At 37.3% G+C, this 23,311-nt stretch overlaps 1 protein-coding gene across 18 annotated transcripts in view; it reads right to left on the bottom strand.

Annotated features, from left to right (window-relative positions):
- Nucleotides 1–23,311, bottom strand: part of IMMP2L (inner mitochondrial membrane peptidase subunit 2) — a 984,232-nt gene that overhangs the window by 612,038 nt on the left and 348,883 nt on the right. The window contains exon 1 of one of the 18 annotated variants that reach the window (XR_008717880.1): nucleotides 20,535–20,621. The exons of the other annotated variants lie outside the window; for them this stretch is intronic. The gene's annotated coding sequence lies outside the window, so the exon portion shown is untranslated. Of the gene's footprint in view, nucleotides 1–20,534; nucleotides 20,622–23,311 lie in introns of those variants that run through there. 18 annotated transcript variants of the gene reach the window in all.

Here is a 23,311-nt window from a genome sequence, read left to right as displayed (position 1 = left end):
GGAACTTAACGTTTTACATTTTAGAAACTCATGCTCTTGGAGTAAGGGTTTTTTTTTGTTTTTTTGTTTTTTTTTGATCCCCAGGAATATTGACAGAATTTCCCTCAAATGAATTACTGAGAGGGACAAGAACACCGGACAGGGAAGTTTGGAAGCGGGAAAGGAAAAGTTCAGAATGCAAACAGGTATGTACTCGTACAATAAAAGAGAAGTGGGAAAGGCCTGCTCATCTGCCAGCAGACATGGAAATAAGAAGATTGAGCAAATAGAAGGCCCAAAAATTCAGAGTAGAAGCCTGAAATCCTGCTTAATGTTGCTCTTGTTTTTCTCATCATCAAAAGAACTGGGATAATCACTAAATCATCTCAACCATTCAAACCCCTATTCTTCATCTTGCTGTATTGAACCAGATATTTCTCTCTGTGTCTCTAAATTTCCAGGCAACTGTAACAATGAGTCAGGTCTGGGAACCCTTATCTAGAAAGTTAATTCCACTGTACAGAAGAATATATCATAGATTTTCCTTTAAAAAGCAAGCAACTTTTGTTCCCTAGTTATATATTATTCCTGCCATCACAAAATACAGGTGCTTTACTACACTCAATGGTTAAATACAATGATGGTAAAACTCAACTATAAAAAAATATGACTATTGCACAACTGAGGGTTCAGGTAAAGAAAGGAGAGTAATGGGGCCAAAAGTGAAAGACAATCCAGTGTCAGATGTGTAAATATCATGGGACACGTGCTGCCCGGCTTCATTCCCATTTTCTGCTCTGTCCTTGGGGTGGACTTCCCATTCTCCCAATTCACATGCTCTGGTAGAGTTCTCAATCCCTATTACTTGAATTCTGCCAAAGGCCTAGCCAATTACACAGATCTTTGAACCTTTATCCACAGTGTTTAAGCCAATGGTTGGCCAGAGGAGCAAAGCAAAGTCAATTAGAGCTGTTCCCCAGATTCAATGAGAGAGAACAACTGTCTTCTGGAGAACTTAACCAAAACAATGTGTAGTTTAAAAAAAAAAAAATACACACACACACACACAGAGGCATAGCTGACAAAGATGGAACAATGAGGGAGAACAATGTCACAGCATCATTTGAGTACCTTGATTTCTGAGGTCAGTTTCACCCCTGGACCTCCCAGTTTCAGGCATCAATGAACCATTCTCCATGCCCCTTGATCTGTTCCTTTTAATTCTTTACTGAAGCTAGATTGATGTGTATTTCTGTCATTTGCAATCCAAAACCCCCAGACAGACAAATACAATGGCCAACCAGGAACAAATCAGTGGGTACCATCTAAACGTCATCCCCCAGTTTTTGAGAACCTTGGTGGTAGAGGGGCTATGGGGAAGAGGGTGAGGTGAGGTGGAGGGCAGGGGGAAGACTCACATTAGCTTCACTAAAGAAAAGAAATGCAGTATCTGTTAGGGAATCCATCATCCCTACTGTAGGCCACTCCCACTGTTTCAAATGCATAGGGAAACTTCAGATTGTTAGAGAGGCCCTGTATTACCTCACCAAAGGCATATCTTCAAAAAATACCTAACTATACAAATGGGCTGTCTCACATTCTGTACAGCACATTTCTCAAGGGTCAACTGGAAATCACATTTTGAAACTGAATTCTTCAACTTGTACTCAGCTTCACTTCTAATCTAGTCATTCAGGCAATTATTATGAAACAGCCTGTTATTCCTGAGAAACGCAATTAAATCAACAGGCTAAACCATGATCTGGAAGGCATTCTCATTAATGGAAGTAATATAAGACAGAAAAGACATCAAAAGCTCAAATGGAAAAAAAAAATAATAAGCACAGATCTTACCTTTACTCTAAAGAGCTTGAAAATTCAGTGTTAAGAAAAAAGTAGCCATCTTCACATTGAGTTTTCTTTAATGAAATTCTTAAAACTCCAGAGGTGTTGCCTATGGTTATTACCTTAACACCCAAGCCCAAGATGAAGTAGAGAGTGCCTTAATTTACCAATTTACTAAATCTTTACTCAATTAAATAATTTCTATTTTTGATGATGAGTTTATTACTTTTCTTTTTGTATATTTGCTAACTTCTATGAAAAAGTCACTCCCATTACAACAAAATGTTTCATACATTGACAATGTATGACAACATATATTAAGCACTTGGTATGTGCTAGATACTATCCTATGTGTTTTCCATGTATTCATTCATTCAGTCTGATCAAGAACTCCGTAACAGAAGCACTCGTGATTTCCCTTTTACAGATAAGAACACAGGCAAAGAGAGATTATGTAACATCTCTAAGGCCACAAAATAAGAAGTAGAGACAGAAACTTAGCAGTTTGGCTCCGGGACCAGTCCTCAAATAATGGTGCTTAAGAATAGAGAAAGTTCTATTCTACTTCCTTTGGTATGTGAGACTATATGTGTGATAGAAAAACAAACAAGCAAATCATGGCAGAATGGAAGAAGTACCACTTTAAAAACAGCTTAAAAATATATGGGGGTAGAGGGAGGAGGAAAGCCAGGAGATGGGAATGGAATGAATAGGGGTGCTGAGAAGGAAAAGAGTGGAAGTAGTCAATGGCTGAATTTGGTGCCCTCAGAATCCTCACAGGTGAGTGTCAATCAGAAGCAGGACAGGAGATTGGAACCTCACGTTGGTTGTTGTTTATTTGCTATGTCATGTTCAACTCTTTGCAACCTCATGGACATGCCAGGCTCCACTGTCTTCCAGAGTTTGCTCAAATTCATGTCCATTTAGTCAGTAATGCTATCTAATCATCTCTTCCTCTGTTGCCCCATTCTCCTTTTGCCTTCAATCTTTCCCAGCATCAGGGAAAGTATTAGTTAGGCTTCCGAGTATTAATAAGGCTTCACTGATGGCTCAGTGGTAAAGAATTCACCTGCCAAACAGGAGATGTGGGTTTGGTCCCTGGGCTAGGAAGATCCCCTGGAGAAGTAAATGGCACCCCACTCCAGTATTCTCGCCTGGGAAATCCCATGGACAGAGGACACTGGCGGGCAGCAGTCCATGGGCTAGCAAAGAGTCAGACGTGACTGAGCAACAGACTTTCACTTTTTCACTTCTCAAGTATTAATTAGAGATTTAGTGGTAATTTTTTGAGCAGCATGATATGATTTTCTCCTTTACTTTATGAAAAATGATTTGAAATGCTGGATTGGGAGAACTGCATTAGAAAGCTACTTTGAGGCTAAATCCCATGATCCAAATGAAATAATAAGGATTCAACACTGGGTCAGATGGGATAGAGAAAAGGGAGGGCTTGAGGCTGTAAACATGGTTGACAGGGTATAAAGAGGGACAAACTAAGAGGGCGTAAGAAGGGTGGGGGCAAAAAATAGAGAATCAGTTCCAGGAAGGTTTTTTTTAAAATTCCATGGTTCTGGGGGTGAGGAGAAAAGGAGGGAGTCAAAGATTTCTTGGAGAAAAAGCAATCTTGAGTGAGACTTGCTGAACCACAGAGGGAGTGGGAGATAGTAAAGGGGAAAGGAGAAGGGAAATTGGATTAATTCAAGAGGAAGGGCCAATATGAGCTAACACCTAGAGACAAGAAAAAACCTTGTGACAGAAGAATCAAGAAAGAGGCTTGACAGAAGGTGAAAAATAGATCAGGGAGTGAAAGGATGGGAGGGAGCTTAGAGCTCTCAGCCTTGAGCATTCATGGATCTTTGTCCTGGTTCTCTGCATTAATGTTGTCCAGCTATTCCTCATCTGGCTGCTCCCTGGAGCAGAAATCTTGTCTTGGGTGCTTCTAGAACACTCCAGTCCTCACTTTTGCATGTTTTCATGTCTCTCATAATGTCTGCGTCCTCATCTTATCCATAGCATGTTTCATTATAAATTTTGGACTTTCTATGATCCCTCATGGCCATCTGCTACTCCATGACATTCAGCTTTGTCTCAAATGTTAACTCTGTCTCTTGATATGTCAAATCCACATGTATTTTTCAGTAAGCTTGTACACAGGACCAGTGACCTACTATCTTTGAAACAGATGCCCATTCTGAAGCCAATCACCCATAAGGGTAATTTGATTCAAACTACTACAGTTTCCTATACTTCCAGAGTTTTATGTAAACCAAAAGGTTATCATATGGCCAAAATTCAGTTATTGTGGGAAAAACAGAATGGAATCACACAAATAATGAAGGGTTGTACTATCTATATTTTTCCAACAGAAAATATACTATCATTACTTAGCTTTGGTAACCCTGAAAATAGAGACATCTTTTAAAAATATATATATCAATTTAATACTGCAATGAGGGTTTTATTTGAAGAGACTTTTTAATAAATATTCATCTTTTACCCCTGAGTGTCCATAGTGTCTTTCAAAGATACCTTTTCTTGATTATTTAAAAAATTCTATAAGAAATATTGATAATAGTTTATGGTAATAACAACAAAATTAAAGAAACTGATTATCCTTTCTTTTATAATCCTTCCCACACTCCAATAACATGTGTACTGTTAGGAACCTTACTTTCAATTTAAGTAAAATTTTAAACATCACCTAAGTAAAAAGAGAAGGCAATGGCACCCCATTCCAGTCCTCTTGCCTGGAAAATCCCATGGACGGAGGAGCCTGGTAGGCTGCAGTCCATGGGGTCGCTAAGAGTCGGACACGACTGAGCGACTTCACTTTCACGCGTTGGAGAAGGAAATGGCAAACCGCTCCAGTGTTCTTGCCTGGAGAATCCCAGGGACAGTGGAGCCTTATGGGCTGGCGTCTATGGGGTCACACAGAGTCAGACATGACTGAAGCGACTTAGCAGTAGCAAGTAAAAAAATAGCCTAATAGGAATTTCTTAGAATATTGTTCAACATTGAAAGAGAGTCTAGTATAAAGCTATGCAAATTATCATTATTTCAATAAACATCTAAGGAAACCAGAAAGAAGAAAACCTAAACTGTAGCAATAGGGCAGATCTGGCTCAAAGACTTGTTTTGTTCGACTCACACATAAGTGTAGCAAAATCGCTTTTTAATTAACTACATATGCGTGTGTGTGTGTGAAATTTCACTGAAAAATGAAAACTTCAGGTTTCTAAAAATCAGAACAAAACAAAAACTGCAAATTCTGGCAAAATTGCATTCCCACATGTCAACAATCACTTTGAGCTGAGTTAAAACCTATAATCTGGCGTTCAGATCAGTCTATCACAGTCTCCACCATTCTTCACAGTTTACCATTGGTTAAGAGAGTCTGTGGTTGCCTCCACACAGAGACATTGCATGTGTACAGGGAAAAAAAAAAGTACTATTTCTTCTGCATTGCAGACACTTTCTAGATCACATACAGGAGCCATTCTGTTCCTTAGAGAGCCTTCCATCCATACATCCAACCATACCCTCTGCTTCAAGTCATTAAGCATCTCGCTCAGACTGAAAAAAGCTGCTAAATAACAAACTTTCATGTTATTCTCCATGTTCAGACCTAAAATATAGTGTTTTTTCAGCCTTGGCACAGCTAACATGGCTAGCAATGAGTGACACATTTCTCCCAAACAAGATTTAGGAAGATATTCTATTCTATTTGAATATAGCCAATTTTGCATCATCAAATAAAATGTACTACACACAACAGGCAAAGTAAGGAAGATACTCATTTAGTTTAATTTCAAAAACCATATATATTCTCTCCTCTCTGAATTCTCACCTTATTTCTCTCAACAGTAAAAGAAATGTCAGATACAGAAACCCTCAGACCACCCACAAAAAGGCAACTATGAAAGACAAGGGTGTCCATCTTGAGGAAAATCTCAGAATATACTTTGGCAAACCATTATTTTTCTCCTTCTTTCAGAAACTTCTCTGCTCAAATTCTACTTTCATTCTTTCTAACACAAACCAAGCACCAACTCTCACATAACACTGTTCGAATCATTCCTTTGTTAGTTACATTCCTCATCTATAAATGTGCTCATCAGCTTGTCAGCCAGGCTGGGAGAATTTATACTTAATCTTCCACACTCCCTCTCGGCTGAAATTTTCTCCCAAGCCCTTAATAATTTCCTGTCTTGATTATTATAATTTCTTTTTTATAGTCCTCTTGAAATTCAAACTCTTTATGTACAACCAGAATATGTATCTAAAATAACATTTCCCCCCAACTGTCTTTTCTTCACAAATTTAACTTCACTTTCTCTTGGAAAATTCCAGTTCCCCTCGAAATCACTCTGGAGACCTTGCTGCGATTATCTTCTCTGTCACAGGAGTGCGGCATCACACACCACCAGTTTTTGCCATCTCACCTTCCAGGAGGCCCCAAGCAGATATTCTTAAAGCTATTCTCTTTAAGAACATTGTTTTAAAATGCCTATCAAGACGGAAAAACAGGAAAACATGTGAAGGACTACCTGTAGCTGTATTTTCTTTCTTCTGTAAGAAAAAAAGGAATGCTTCAAAGTGCATCCCACATTTTACATTTGCATTGAAATTTAATTTTAAGGATATGATTTCTAATAAACTGAAATTTGCAAATAAATGGTTTCTCAGATTTAAACATATTTTGGGCAAAAGATGAGAAGTCCAATTCTACCATATGAGGCACCAAAATATGCAAATATTAGAAAACTAACTGTATCATCAAAAGAACATCATTTTAGGCAATAAACCTTTCCACTTCAGAAGGCTTGGCTTTATGACTTTATATCCAGTCATCCACATGAGCGTTCTGAAGTTTTTCAGCGAAGAAAAATAAGCGTCTTTGAGGGGGAGGGGAAAAGAAAAAAGGACATTTTATCAAAGGCATGCAGATGATGTGGTTTATACAGGACTTTAAAGTAGAACCACAAATGGCACATTTTAATTTTCCCTGTAAATTTCTGGGGGGAAAATGCAGTTGTACATTCTTATCCAGGATGTTCCTCATCTATTGATACCTGTCTCTCTCATTCTCTCTCTCTCTCTCTCTCACACACACACACACACACACAAATGAGCATGTGCACTCACAGGGGAGTTACAAGGTTCCTAATTGGGAATGTTTTTCTCTGCTCTTTAATCCACTATGAATGTTTATCACTAAGCTAGTTCTCCTTTGGCTTCAGGAGGCAGCCAGTATCCCAGCAGGGGAGAAGGAGAATCAGAGAATCAGTTCTGGAAGGTCTCCAGGTGAGGATTAAGAAGATTTTTCCCAAAAGGCATCAGCAGCACTGCATTTAGCATCAGTGAGTTTAGGAATTCACCTGACCCTCTTCATATGACTCTGCTAGAGGTATGAAAGAGGGCATTCACTTGAGACAAAGCAATCCCACTCCTGGAGCTGGCATAAGGCTCAGCTTTTCCTGAAACATCTGTCAGGATGCTTCGGAAAGCAGAGCAGCTGCACAAAGAAAGTAGGAGTACAGAAGGGAAAGCAGCAAAGTGAAATGGATACTGAGTAGACAACTAACCGAGGTCTGCTGATCAGAATGAAAATATTGACTGAATTATTCTACTTCCTTTGCACTTCCCAGGTGGCACTAGTGGCAAAGAACCTGCCTATCAATGTAGGCAGACTTAAGAGATGTGTGTTGGATCCTTGGGTGGGGAAGATCCCCTGGAGAAGGAAATGGCAACCCACTTCAGTACTCTCACCTGGAGAATCCCATGGACAGAAGAGCCTCGCAGGCTGCAGTCTGTAGGGTCGCACAGGGTAGTTCACGACTGAATTGACTTAACATGCACATACTCATTCCACTTCCTTTACTTTTTCCATTTAGAAAACAACAACAAAGCCAGCTATGTATGATTAGAATTTAATTATAGTAACCAGTCCATTCTAAAGGAGGTCAGTTCTGGGTATTCATTGGAAGGACTGATGCTAAAGCTGAAACTCCAATATTTTGGCCACCTCATGCGAAGAGTTGACTCATTGGAAAAGACTCTGATGCTGGGAGGGACTGGGGGCAGGAGGAGAAGAGGACGACAGAGGATGAGATGGCTGGATGGCATCACCAACTCGATGGATGTGAGTTTGAATAAACTCCGGGAGTTGGTGATGGACAGGGAGGCCTGGCGTGCTGCGATTCATGGGGTCGCAAAGAGTCGGACACAACTGAGCGACTGAACTGAACTGAACTTCAGGAAACCCTTCACCTCAAAAATCATCAAACTGAAAAATAACCACTTGAACAAAATTCTAATATAAGGCACAGAAAAATTAGAGATGATATAACTGTCAACATTCCCCCATACTCTAAAAATCATGTATTTCTACATAATAATAAAATAATAGAAGTAAATGTAATATTTTTGACAAGTTTAGATCTCTACTCTGAATTGAAGGTCTTCAAGACTTCTCTTGGGGCAAGGGTCTTACAATGCTGAAATTCAACAGTATTTTTCATTTTTCTCACTTTCCCTTACAAAATAATGAGCTACAGAAATGTTCTTGCCTCTGTACTTTAATAAGCAGCAAAATTCAAAGGACTGTGGTGGACAGGAAATTTGAATCATAAGCACAATAATAAGAATGTTCTCTCTTAGTCATCCTTTCCCTATGTGAAAATAGTTTCGCCTAGCATCTATGATCTTATAAATAAACAGCAAAGTATAAACACATGTTCCAAGTTGGGAATTAAGTCACTGTGTCTGTCCTAACGTTGTCTTGCACAAGTCACGAACAGGGCATGGTAAACCAATGTTTTACAGGTCCTACCAATTTCTGTACATACACTTTGAAGCTATTCAATCCTTGTTTCACATTTCTTGTGAAAATAAGCATCTTCTGTTTGAAAGAGCTGCAAATCAAGGATGCATGTAGCAGTGCTACTGAATATTTGCTACATTTAATAAAACAAAGAGGCAAAGTTTCAGTATAGTTTCAGAACTTTTATCAGTTGCTTCTGTTATAGTGTTCAAGAGAATTGCAGCAATAAATCCCAGGCAACAAATAAAATGTCTCCCATACAGTCTTAAGAGAAATCACAGACCCATCCAAGGCTTACACATTCAGTTAGATTTAAGATATTTTTATTAACCCAACAGCCATTGTGAAAGTCTCTACTGACAGAAGATCTCCAATTAACCTACTTCATAAACTGTAAGGATGGAATTCAGTGTTACTAAAATAGTTGTTGTTTCTGATTAATTATTTCAGGCTGGCCAGTAGTAGGCCAGAGCTATGTATGTCAAAGTCATTTACTTACTTAGCAATGACACCACTGGAAATTACTTTCCTATGAACAGTTCTTGAAATCTGGGCCCTTGGCTAAAGCAAGTTATTGCAAAAGAGTAATAAATCTTAGAAACTGGTGGCCTGTCTCTTCTAATACAAAATAATGAATTTTTTAAAAAATAAGCTTCTTTTTAAAGTTGAAATAACAATACCTTTACAACTTGGAATATGTACACAAGTTAAAAAGTCATCTATGCTGAGCCACTGAAACTAATGAAGTTAATAAACTAATGAAAAACTAAGGCAGTTATAAAAATACTAAGAAGCATGGGTATTGGGCTGGAATGGAAAAGACTAGACCCCTGACTTACTAAATCAACTACTAATCTATGTTCTAATGGTTCAGTTCAGTTATTAATATTTAGCTGTTTATTAACTACCCTGTTACTTTTAAAAGGAATTTCTAAAAGTTATTATACTTTAAATATGAGATTACTGGAAGAATTTTACAAGCCTCTTTATAAACTCTAGGCTTGATCCCTAGGTCGGGAAGATTCCCTGGAAAAGGGAATGGCTACCTACTCCTGTATTCTTGCCTGGAGAATTCCATGATCTGAGGAGACTGGCAGGCTATAATCCATGGGGTCGCAAACAGTTGGACATGACTAATACTTTCACTTTATAAAGTCTGCAATACTGACCTGATCACAATAAAATTACAAATTTTGTGTTTTTGTTTGAGATACTGTTTCTCAAAGTGTGATCCAAAGATCACCTGTGATGTTCCCAGGCTCTTCCTAAGACCTAATGAACCACAATCTCTGGAAATTGAGACCTGCGACCCTAAATTGTAAATAAAGTTCTAAGTAAGTCTGCACTGGTTGGAGCTATTGTTTTTACCAGTGCATAAATTTTCAATAAATAGAGCTGACTTAGCACAAATTAGCCCTCTTGATGTCACGCAATTAAGTTATAAGCTATTTGAATTAAGTGAGCTTCTATTCTTGTTTAAATATATTTTATTAAGCTCTTATAGGATTCTTTGTCCTATGAAACAAAGAAATCATGTCTAATTCAATATGGTTGTCTCTCTGGTTTAGCTGCTGATTTTCTAGGACCTGAATGCAATATTCAACTATAAAGATGAAATGGTACCACCAAGTTAATCATGATTTTTGACTTTTTTGTCCTGTTTTATTGTGTTTAATTTGAAAAGCTTTCTCTAATCCTTAATAGAAGTGAATGAGGTATAGACTAATCAATAAGTGATTTCAGACTAGTTCTCGATTGATTCAGGCAATGAGAATACCATTTTAACTTCTCTTCTCAAAAGCCAACCAACAGGAATTTCTTTTCCTGGCTAATAAGAAAAGAAATTTAACAAAATAAATCCTGAATCTAATATTTAGACTATGAATTTATGCTCACAAGTATTTCTTCAAGTTCAACTAAATATCTATGTCACTATATATTGAAAGAACAAAGGAATAATGAAGTTATAAAATCACAATTTTTCAACTACAGTAGTAAAACCTGATTTAGCCAAGCACCATCAATGGATGCTAAATCTAAGGGGAAAGGTTTTATTATAAACAGGATATTTAAAACATCTCAAAGTATTTCCCTTTACTTATTAATTTCTAAAGGAGAAAAGTAAATATGGAAGAGAAACTGAATGACTCTTGAACCAAATAATAAAATAATGTCAACAATGCCTTTAATTTTTATTAAAAATTAAAGTACAGAAGAATAATTTATATGCAGCTCAACATTGTTTTAAAGTGGTTTTCCTATTCTGATTAAAGCTTTATATTTAAAATGTCTACATGATAATGTGCTTCACAGGCTTGAGACTATCAAACACTACCACAAAGGTGACTGTATTAGCAGCTGCGTAACACTGTATATTTGTTTAGTTCAGCCTGTCATAAAGTGCTATTCATAGATGGGAAAGTAGCAAATGCTGGACTGGATGAGTTACAAGCTGGAATCAAGATTGGTGGGAGAAACATCAACAACCTCAGATATGTGGATGATAACACTCTAACGGCAGAAAGCAAAGAGGAACTAAAGAACCTCTTGATGAGGGTGAAAGAGAAGAGTGAAAAAGCTGGCTGAAGACTAAATATTAAAAAAACTAAGATCATGGCATCCAGCCCCATCACTTCTTGGTAAATAGAAGGGGAAAAAGTGGAAGTAGTGACAGATTTCCTCTCCTTAGGCTCTAAAATCGCTGTGGATGGTGACTGCAGACATGAAATCAGAAGATTGCTTGCTTGTTGGCAGGAAAGCTATGACAAACCTAGACAGTGTGTTGAAAAGCAGAGACATCACTTTGCCAACAAAGGTCCATGCAGTCAAAGCTATGGTCTTTCCAGTAGTAAAATATCATTGTGAGAGCTGGACCATAAAGACAGCAGAGTGCCGAAAAATTGATGCCTTCACACTGGTGCTGAAGAAGACTTTTTAGAGTCCCTTGGACAGCAAGAAGATCAAACCAGCCAATCTTAAAGGGAATCAACCCTGAATATTCATTGAAAGGACTGATGCTGAAGCTCCAGCATTTTGGACACCTGATGCAAACAGCTGACTCATTGGAAAGGACTCTTATGCTAGGAAAGATTGAGGGCAGAAGGAGAAGAGGGCAACAGAGGCTTAGATAGCTGGATGGTATCACTGATGCAATGGATGTGAACTTGGGCAAACTTCAGGAGATGGTGAGGAACAGGTAGGCCTAGCATGCTACAGTCTGTGAGGTTGTGAAGAGTTGGAGATGACTGGATATATATATATATATATATATATATATATATATAACACAGTTAAGAATTTTAGTCAATTAAAATATGTAAATACATTTCAAAATGATTAATGCTATCAATGCTAATAAATAATCCTTGAGAAGGATAGATCATCACTAAAATATTAGTTTTTTCTCAGCCAAAAGTGCATAATCTAAATCTAATCATGAGAAAATACTGCTGCTGCTGCTGCTGCTAAATCACTTCAGTCGTGTCCGACTCTGTGTGACCCGAGATGGCAGCCCACCAGGCTCCCCCGTCCCTGGGATTCTCCAGGCAAGAATACTGGAGTGAGTTGCCATTTCCTTCTCCAATGCATGAAAGTGAAAAGTGAAAGTGAAGTCGCTCAGTCGTGTCCGACTCTTAGCGACCCCATGGACTGCAGCCTACCAGGCTCCTCCGTCCATGGGATTTTCCAGGCAAGAGTACTGGAGTGGGGTTCCACTGCCTTCTCCAGACAAAACACTAGATAAACACAAACTGAGAAACACTTAACTTCCTCTGTTCTTTACATATATCAATGTCACAAAAACAAAGGCTAAACAATCATCCATATTTAAAAAGCCTGAAGAGATGTGATAGGTTAACATGATGTCATCCTTGACTAGGGGAAATAAAAACTGCTATAAGGATATTATTGGGACAACTGACAACACTACAATAAGGACATGAGTATTTTCAGTGTTAAAGTTGAAAACTGTACTGTAGTTATGTAAGAGAACGTTCTCAGTTCTAGGAAAGACATGCTTAAGTATTAAAGGGTGAAGAGATTTGATCAAAGCAACCTAATTCTCAAATGGTTCTGGTGAGAAAAACAATACTTTATACACACACGAATACACACACACAAAATAGAAAGACAAAGGGTTAAGATCTGGGCAAAAAAATAAATTTCTTAAATCTGTGTAAATGGTTTCTGAGCATTCTTTGTACTACCATACAACTTTTCTATAAGTAAAAATTGTTTCAAAATAAAAAGTAAAATCTGATCTTTACAATTTAAAAAAGAAAGAAAGAAAATAATTTGGTAGTAGGACTTAACAAAGCTGAAGAAGCATATTGAGCAGACTACAAGGCAATTCTACTTGTAGATATATATCTTAAAGAAACTCCTAACCATGTGCATAAGGAAATATATGTAAGAATGTTTCTTGTGACTTTGTTTCTTATAGCAAGAATTGGAAGCAATCAAATTGTCATCAAAAATAGAATGTAAACATGAAAGCAAAAGTGTTAGCTGCTCAGTCATGTCTGACTACGCGATCCCAAGGACTATAGCCTGCCAGGCTCCTCTGTCCATAGGATTTCCCAACAAGAACACTGGAGGGGGTTGCCATCACTCCTCCAGGAGATATTCCCCACCAAGGAACTGAACCAGAGTCTTATGCATTGCAAGCAGATTCTTTACCATCTGTGGCACCAGGGAGTCATGAATTACAGCATAGTCATTAATGAACATGAGGCACTGAATACTTCAATCAGAGCTACATATGTTAAGATGGATAATCCTAAAAGTAATGTTGATGTGAAAAACTTTGTTGTCAAATGATATACAATGATACCAAATTTTGTAAAGTATTAAAACATAAAAAGTACTAGAGATTTATCAGTGCAAATATATGTATCTATATATAAAAACAAGCATGATGAAAACTGAATAGTAAATTCTACATAATAATTAACCTTGGGGAGTGACCAGTATAAACTAGGAAGGCTACACACCAAGCTTCAATTGCCTCACAGTATTTTATTTCTGTAAGAGAAGAAGCAAACCAAAATGCTAAAATATGAGAAATCTAGATAGTGACTATATGGATATATATTATCATTATCTATCATTTTCAGTGTTTCAAAAATATTACCTAACAAATTTTGTTTAAAGATTTTAAAAGTTCTAATTAAACAAAGTAAATGCAGAGAAGCTCAGTTCAATCCTCTTGGACACAAAGGAGGACCTCTGGCCACAATAAAATATAATAAACTAATGTTTAATTAATTTCTATAATATGCAAACACTCTTTGCCACTGTAAACTCATCAAAACACTTTTTCATTAATTCACACCACGTACTTCAGCCTTTTGTATTACAAATCCATCATATGATTATAGATTAGTCAGTCACCTTTATTTTCTAATATGTTTAACTACTCAGCAAATCTTTGTTCTCTTATGTTTTGCCTCACATTGGCTGTAGAGTTTACTTAAGGTGTTTTCTACAGTTCTCCCTGAAGCTGGAAATTTCATACCTGGGTTGGATGATATTTATTAAGGCTAAAAAGGCATTACCCTTCATGGTTACAACAGAATTCTGAGCAGCATCAGGCCTTCACTGAGATCACAGAGCCTACAGGTCGTGGTCATTTCTTTAGCTGCACAGTATTTTTATCAAAGTTAACAGCCTGTGCAGGCATCATATAATATGAAATGCTAACAGAAATGTGCTGCATAGACCAGGGAAAAAAGTATGAAATGTACTTTAAATTATTACAAGAAGAGAAACAGGGCTCTACAGTGGAAGAAACTGGAGATTGAAAATAGAGCATCTCAGTTTTGTTCTGCCACTCATTCCTTGTGGCCTTAAGCAACCCACATCCCCTCTCTCAACCTGGGATTACTCACACAGAGATAATGACAATGTCCTGCCAACCTCACAGTATTGGTGTGAGGCCTGAAAGAGATGACACATGCAGAAGTGCTTTGTGAACGATACAGCATTCAAAACCCACAAAGTGTGACTGTTATTATTCTGATCCTTTCAGAGTCAAAAAATATCCTCACAAAATGAATACAATAAAATTCTCAGAAACAGACAAGGAATGTTAATTTGGTAGTTTCTGGAAGCTATGGTTTGTATGTGAGTGAGTAGATCTGCTGCAAGAAAATCGCCAAGAAGATATAAATAACTGTTAAAGATATCATAATGGAACTCGGTTCAGAGTAGGATTATACAAGGAAGATGAAGGAAGGTGACTGAAGTACTTCCTTCCAAAATTATTTAGAGACTGAATTAATTGGTGATTGCAATTTGTGTTAAACGTTAAAGTGGACACAAGCAGAAAGGGGGTGGCAAGATGAAAAGTACCAAGAATGTTTGCTTTCTTCAAAGCAGTGGTTCATAAAGTATACTCAGTGGACACCTAAGGGTCCCTCAGAACCTTCCTGGAATTCACGATGGCAAAATTATTTTCATAATAACACTACAATGCCATTTGCCTTTTTTGCTGTGTGGAAACTTGCACAGATAGTGAAAAAGCACTGATGTAGGAATCACTGGTGCCTTAGCACAAATCACGGCCAGAATACCAAACAGTATTAGTCATCTTTATAGTCTTCACTGCCACATACTAGCAAGCTTTATAACAAATGTTTGTCTCATATAAGAATGTCCCTGATGAAGCAATTAAAAAAAAACTGAATTCTATTATATATCAACCCTTGACTCAAATTTTTTTTTATTCTGTGTGATAAAATGGCAAGTAAATGGAAAGCAATTGCTGCATACTAAACTGTAAGAGGTGTTTTAAGAACAGTACACTTGTGTGTGTGTGTGTCAACTGAACTAGCCATTTTTCATATAGCATCATTTTTACTTGAAGGAACAACTGACAGACAGACCACAATTTTTCAGGCTTGGGTTTTGGGCAGACATTTTTGGTAAAGAATCTGCCTGCAATGAGGGAGACCCAGGTTCGATCCCTGGGTTAGGAAGATCACCTGGACAAGGGCATGGCTACCTACTCCAATATTCTTGCCTGGAGAATTCTATGGACAGAGAGCCTAGTGGGCTACAGTCTGTGGGATTGCAAGCAGCTGGACACAACTGAGTGATCAACAGAGACATAATACTGTTGCTTCAAGGAAAACAACTGAGAATATTCATTGCCAGTAATAACATTAAGGCTTTCAAGCATAAGTCAGAAGTTTGAAAAACTTTTAATAGCCTCTGAGAGCATAACAGCTTCCCAGTGCTATATTTTCTGATTAGATCAGTGGTGATATTAAAAAATGGGATTTGTTTATGCTGTGTAATGAAATGCATCAACATCTGGAAAATCTACAAAACTCAGTGAATGAATATTTTCTAAATGACATTACAGTATTATGCCTGGGTAAAGTAACTGTTCAAAGTACATGATAGATCAATGGATTTTAAAACCAGGTACAAAAAGTTCATTAAAATGTTTATGAATAATCCTTAAGAAAGTATCACTTGTTGAATTTCAGTGCAGAACTAAAGAAGAAGGTCCATGTCTTATGAAAATACTCCTGACTCACTTCTCCAATCAATGAAGTGGGCTAAAACCAAAACATAGAAAATGATGTAGATTTAGAATGGAGTTGAGTGATGGAGGGGAAAGAGAGGAAATTATCCAATTCTATCACATGATTCTTCAACAAGACCTGTGCACATTACAGTATATATTGCACCTCTCACACTTCAGTGTAATTTTGCTTCAAAAAAGAGCACTCATAGATGATGTTCTGTCCTAAGGTTAACTAGACCCCTTTTGTCCAATTGTGGCAAGCATCCACCCTCCCTTATCCTCTAGTCCTGTGGTCTTTTGTCAGTGTTTGACAGGTATAGAAGTATAAATGTCCAGTTCATTTAAGTTGGGTTGAAACAGTAGCATAACTCATACTACAGAAACTCCCAGGAAATTTTAAACTTCAGTTGCAATTGGAGAGACTTTGCCTGAAATCACATCTCTTCTTTCCTTTCCCTGTCCTGCTCTTTCCCATTTATTACTTCCTAATTCTTCTCTCACTTTATTATTTGTAAATAAATCCTCAGTGTAGCATTCTAGAGAATTCTAGTGTGGATCCTAGTAGATTCTGGTGTAGATTCTAGTGTAGCTTCTAGAGAATCCAACATCAAACAGCTAGTTAAAAGCCATTTATTTATTTGATCAATGCTGCTCTTTGAATTCCTGGTATATGATAATCAACTTGATTATCACAGTAACAGAAAGGTTAGTGTACAACTTCATTTTCTATCAACATAATTCTAGCTAAATATAAAGTGAATGAATTAGAAAGGGAGAAAGTATAACTCTGCCAACAACAACAACAACAAAATTCTGGTTATGGTCTTTGGTTCATTTTTTCAGACAGTGCATGATCACATGCAACATTTCTGAGTCCTCGACATTAAGAAAACAGGCTACAAGGAAAAGGAAATACTAGAACAATCCTGTGATGGGACAGAAGGAATCGAAGTACATAGAACCATATGAGCAAAATGTAGGTCAAGAAGAGGAAATGACTGAAAACAATACCAATGTCCAGCGAGAAGTTGACTGCTGAACTGATTTCCCTAATGAAATGGGAAGGATCAGGATAAAAAGGAAGGTAATGGATAAGAAGGTGAATGAGCACCCAGAAAATACTGACATGGAAAAAAAGGCAGGGGGGGTACTGACCAGGTAGAGGTGAGGTGAGGTGAGTAGGCAACACTCAAAGGTTCCAGACGTCTCTCTCTCTGGCGCTGACAGCACAGAGAGCAGTACTCTAGACTCTACAGCCAGTTTCACAGTGTAAGCACCCGCACTGCCATTTCCTTCTCAGCAGGATTCCATCTAGACCAATATGCATTTTCTCACACTCTTCTGCATTATTCCATTAACATGTGTTTTTATCCTCTTCCCTTTTATCTACATTTCAATTGCTCCCTAAATCATTATATAAAGAGACCACAAACTTCGACTCTGGGCAACACACAATTCCCCAAAAATCAGTAAGCAAAGAAGAAAGTGGGTAGGATATATTACACATTTTCCACCTATTCTGTTTTAGGCTTACCTTAAGAACCAGTTTCTTTCTTTCTTTCTTTCTTTTTTTCTTAAGCACCCAAGAGAAAACACACATCATAGAAACCTGTTCTGAACAAAACTGTTATCTACCAACAATGTCCTTTGCAAGTCTCAAAGGACTGTGGTAGAAAAGTGTTCCAGGCATGTATGTTTCTATAAAGTCAATATCTAAAGAGACAAAAACTGGGTAGAGACCTTCAATAAGACTGTTCTGATAACTGTGCTTAAGTCAGGAATACATCACTTTTAATACTTCAAGCATATAACACACATCTGATCATAACTATGCATGTTTGTCATCTTATATCTCTTTATGTTTCAGTTCAGTTACTCAGTCGTGTCTGACTCTTTGTGACCCCATGGACTGCAGCACGCCAGGCTTCCCTGTCCATCACCATCTCCCGGAGCTTACCCAAACTCATGTCCATCGAGTCGGTGCTGTCATCCAAGCATCTCATCTTCTGTCGTCCCCTTCTCCTCCCACTTCAATCTTTCCCAGCATTGGTCTCTTCAAGTAAGTCAGTTCTTCGCATCAGGTGGCCACAGTATTGGAACTTCAGCTTCAGCATCAGTCCTTCCAATGAATATTCAGGACTGATTTCCTTTAGGATTGATGGTTGGATCTCCTTGCAGTCCAAGGGATTCTCAAGAGTCTTCTCTAGCACCACAGTTCAAAATCATCAATTCTTTGGCGCTCAACTTTCTTTACAGTCCAACTCTCACATTCATATATGACTACTGGAAAAACCATAGGTTTGACTAGACAGACCTTGGTTGTCAAACTAATGTCTCTGCTTTTTAATATGCTGTCTAGGTTGGTCATAGCTTTTCTTCCAAGGAGCAAGCATCTTTTAATTTCATGGCTGCAGTCTCCATCTGCAGAGATTTTGGAGCCCTCAAAAATGAATTCTGTCACTGTTTCCATTGTTTCCCCATCTATTTGCCATGAAGTGATGGGACTGGATGCCATGATCTTAGTTTTCTGAATGTTGAGTTTTAAGTCAACTTTTTAACTCTCCTCTTTCACTTTCATCAAGAGGCTCTTTAGTTCTTCTTCGCTTTCTGCCATAAGGGTGGTGTCATCTGCATATCTGAGGTTATTGGCATTTCTCCCGGCAATCCAGTTTGTGCTTCATCCAGCCCAACATTTCAAATGATGTATTCTGCATCTAAGTTAAATATGCAGGGTGACAATATACAGCCTTAACATACTCCTTTCCCGATTTGGAACCAGTCTATTGTTCCATGTCCAGATGTAACTGTTGCTTCTTGATCTGCATACAGATTTGTCAGGAGGCAGATAAGGTGGTCTGGTATTCCCTTCTCTTTCAGAATTTTCCATAGTTTGTTGTGATCCACACAGTCAAAGAATTTAATGTAGTCAATAAAGGCTTTGGTATAGTCAAAAAAGCAGAAGTAGATGTTTTGCTGGAACTCTCTTGCTTTTTCTATGATTTTTATGCTTAAATGTTATCAATAAAGCACTCTTATAGGCAGAATTGTAGGACATATGAGAGAAAACACACACACACACACACACACACATCACATGGTAAGTAGCCCGTTTTAAAATTAACCCAGATTATTATTTATAACAGTTCAAATGAAACAATAGTTTGGAATGATATTTGAAAATTTCCTTCTACTATTAATCTGTTTTATTAGTTGTTTTTGTTAGAGAGCCTAACATGACAAGCATAAAGTAATTTCTAAACCGCTTCTATGGAAACACAGCCCTAGGACACAGAAATCTCTCAGAAATAGCATCAGGATGGACTTTAGTTGGGCTAATCAAGAATCCTCTCATTAAGAGATGATCTGTTATTGAAATAGCTTCACCTTTGAACTTTATTTTTTAAAAGTTTCTTGAACACAAAATAATTCTCTTCTCCTGAATTTAAGACTAAGTACCAGCTGCATGATGCCAGCATATAAATAAAGTCACAGAACTAAAAAGCTGTCAAGGTGAGGACAGGAGCATTTGGGACATGTGCCAGGATACAGCATGGGTCTAGCATCAGAGTACATAATGCAGTTAGCTGCATTAATGTATTTCAATCAATTTGTATCATTATCATTAAAAAAAATCAAACTCCACAAAAAGAACTTACCTTTTACAGTAAGGGGAAAAAAAAAAAAGGCAAAAAGTATTGATTTAGAAATATCTTCGAAATGCCAGGCAGCATGGAGCTCCAAGCACAAATATCAGGGTAGCTTCCTGATTGTGGGGACTAAATGACCAAGACCAACACAGTCCCTCAGGTCATCTCTCAAGTATGTGTTGGAAGTGCAGAGGACTGGGGAACAAGTTGACGTTTACAGCTGTATTCATCCCCAGAAATGACCATATATTGGGTGAGTTCAGAAGTTTTGTATGAGACTTCTTAACTTGAGCAAAGACAGCATTCCTGCCACTAAGATTTTGTCCAAAATGCATAAACATTTTCTATTTATTTACAAAAGGAAGACTACAATTAAATATAGCCTCTGCTCTTACTGAAATCAATTTTTTAAAAGAAATTTAACAAGGGACCTCAGCCATTTTAGGAAAGAGGCATTTTATTATATTGTAAAAAATAGCAATAAATATATGGAAGGCAAAAGGTAAAATAGTTTATGCCTTTCATAAATGACCAAGACATAAGAGTATGCATCAACGTCCAGCACAGGTAAATCAACAAGCACTAGCAATAGTGGCTTTTATTTTAATGACCTATTATTAATATAACATGTGGGCTTCCCCACTGGCTCAGACAGAAAAGAACCCACCTGCCAATGCAGGAGACCTAAGAGAAGTGGGTTCGATACCTGGGTTGGGAAGATCCCACGGAGAAGGAAATGGCAACCCACTCCACTATTCTTGCCTTGCAAATTCCATGGACAGAGGAGCTGGCAGGCTACAGTTTATGGGCTCACAAAGAGTCAGATATTACTGAGCACATACACACACACAACATCACACGAAGCCCTGATTTGTCATGTATCTGAAATACTAACAATTTACCAACACACCAACAGTGCTTCAGTTCTTCTACTTAATCACATTTATCACAAAAAAAATTTCTCTCCAAACTGATGACAGATATACTTCAATGGAAACAAAATCAATTCTTAATAATTACATGTTTAATTCCTTTAAAAGTGATTGATTTAAACAGTCCTCAACTTCTGTTTCCAAGGAAATACTGAAACATTATTTTGTAAAAATCCTTTCCCTTTTTATATTGTAGAAAACAGTTGACTTACAATATTATTCATTTTATATCTATTTATCTTATACCTAGTAGTTTGTATTTCAAATACTGAAATTATTAGAAGCATGTTATCTATGGGTTAGGATAGTGATACATATGTACCAATTATGATTTAATCAGCTCTGGGTATGAAAATTATCATCAGGTGATCAAGAAAACTACTTTTTCTTAAGAGTTGAAATCCTCCCTGCCTTCTTATAGGGAAGATTCTGCAGAACATGATACACATATTCCAAATGCTCCCACACCACTTCCCCCATTCCCCTCCCAGCCATCTTCCATCTTTCTAGGTTAATATGTGTCATTTAAGTGCCTAAACTTATCATGGAGAATGACCTCAACAAGGGATAAAATTAGATTTAGTGAGGAATTTCCAATGTGTTTGACTAAAAGAGACAAAGAATTATTGTATATATTAAACATTCCATGCCATTAGGGTGTACTAGGCTTTTGCATTTTAAAGACAAACGTTTGATAAGGTTCAATTAGACATATTTTTTCATTTACTATGTCTAAATGAGAAGGAAATGCTACATTGGAAAAATGCTCAGAAAAAGCCCAAGTGTACAGAACTGAAGATTATGCAAGCTTTGGTAGAAATTTCTGTGTTACACTTTTTCTAGATGTAATTTCAAGAAGGACCCTAGACAGTGTGGGTTGGGCTAGCATATAGTTTATTTTGACTTCTATGGAACAACAGGGATTTTCATGTTTCAATAAATTTCTAACCATAACCACAAATGATATCTTTGGACTTCACCAAATAGAAAGCAAAAAAAAAAAAAGGCTAAATGGGGCACCAAGACCTTTATTTACAATGGCAAAGAAAAGAGAAAGGAGTGCTGAAGGCATCTGTTTTGATGATGAAAATGGAGTAGTACCGGGTGCTCAGTAATCCTCATCAATGAATCATTCTACAACCAATTTAATACACATGAAGGATACTTTCCTGTTTGTAAATAATTCACTTCTTCACTTTACAAGCATCTACTGAGGTCTGATATGAACTTAAACATTAGCAAGTTCCTCCATACTCTAAACCACACAGGGATTTGAGGAATAAAGAGAATGAAAAAAAAAAAAAATTCAGAAGGAAGGTCAATAAGATGAAGTACTTATTTTGCACTTATTTTAAAAACAGTTTTGATAATACTGTTAATATATTCATAAAAGTGTTGTATAATTTCAAGAAACCTTAAACTTCATAGTTTATCTTCAAAGAAAATGGATATGGGACAATGCTAGTTCTGTTTCATAGAGAACTTCAGGCTGAAGTAGTGTTACATATATTCATTGATTTCCACACATTTTTTTTCACCAAATACTCAGATGCCAAGCTCTGGGTTGAGACCTGAAGATACTAGAATGCTATATCATATCTCTTTCTCAGTTTAGTTAATGGTTAAGAGAAAGACACACAAATAGTAATAAAACAAGTTACTAAGTATGCAATTACGAAATAAGGTACAATCCAAAGAAAAGAAATGCAGAGCTAGCAATATCTGTAACAATCACACGAACCTGGGCTTGGGGTAACTGAAGATGGGGACAAAGAAGGCTTTATTTAAAGAAATGCTTGGGTTGAGAGTAAAGAATGGCTGGACCTCAACAGAAAGCAGGTGAGATCTGACAAAAGCAACAAAATGCACAGAATCCCTATCATGGGCAGGGATTGGGAGAAGGAAAAAAGAAGAGGTCAACAAGGAGCAAAAATAAACAACAAAAATGGAATATCAACAGTCAAGTAAGCAGAGGAACCTGAAAAAAGACTTTTACCTCAGGTTACATAGGAACCAACTCTTAAGGACACCTTCAGTGGTCATACAAGCAGATCCAGTAACAAGACAGTTTTAGTGTACTCTGGTAAGGGAAATCTCTAAGGAAAACCAATCTCTCACTCTGATCATACTGTTTTTTTTTTTTTTTAAGCAAAAGTATATAAAAAGAGAACCTTCAGGATAGTGTCTACATCTCAGCAGGCAGACATAATGATAATAAAGATAGTGAAGAGGCACCCACAGGGAGATGTAGTGATTTTTCATTTGGAGCGCAGATTCATATTTGTTCAGTTTTTGTTTTGTTTTCTTTTTCTTTTGTTTGCTTGTTTTACAGAATACAGGGGTTTTGCATGCATTATTTTATTTAAAATGGTATATGAAAATGGGAGGCAAGGGTGGAGAGAAGGCAGGTAACTGACTTTGTGGGGACATTTAGGCAACATTAATAACTATGGTCTCCATCTTAAAATCAATGAAGATAATGAAGGCTATTCACATGGGAGTAAAATTGAATTTTCAAAAGATCACTTTGGATGAAGTGGGGCAGAAGGTT

Source organism: Bubalus kerabau, chromosome 8 (assembly GCF_029407905.1).
Source record: "Bubalus kerabau isolate K-KA32 ecotype Philippines breed swamp buffalo chromosome 8, PCC_UOA_SB_1v2, whole genome shotgun sequence".
NCBI lineage: Eukaryota > Metazoa > Chordata > Mammalia > Artiodactyla > Bovidae > Bubalus > Bubalus kerabau.
Note: the sequence above shows the minus strand (reverse complement) of the source record. Positions and strands in the feature narration are given on the sequence as shown.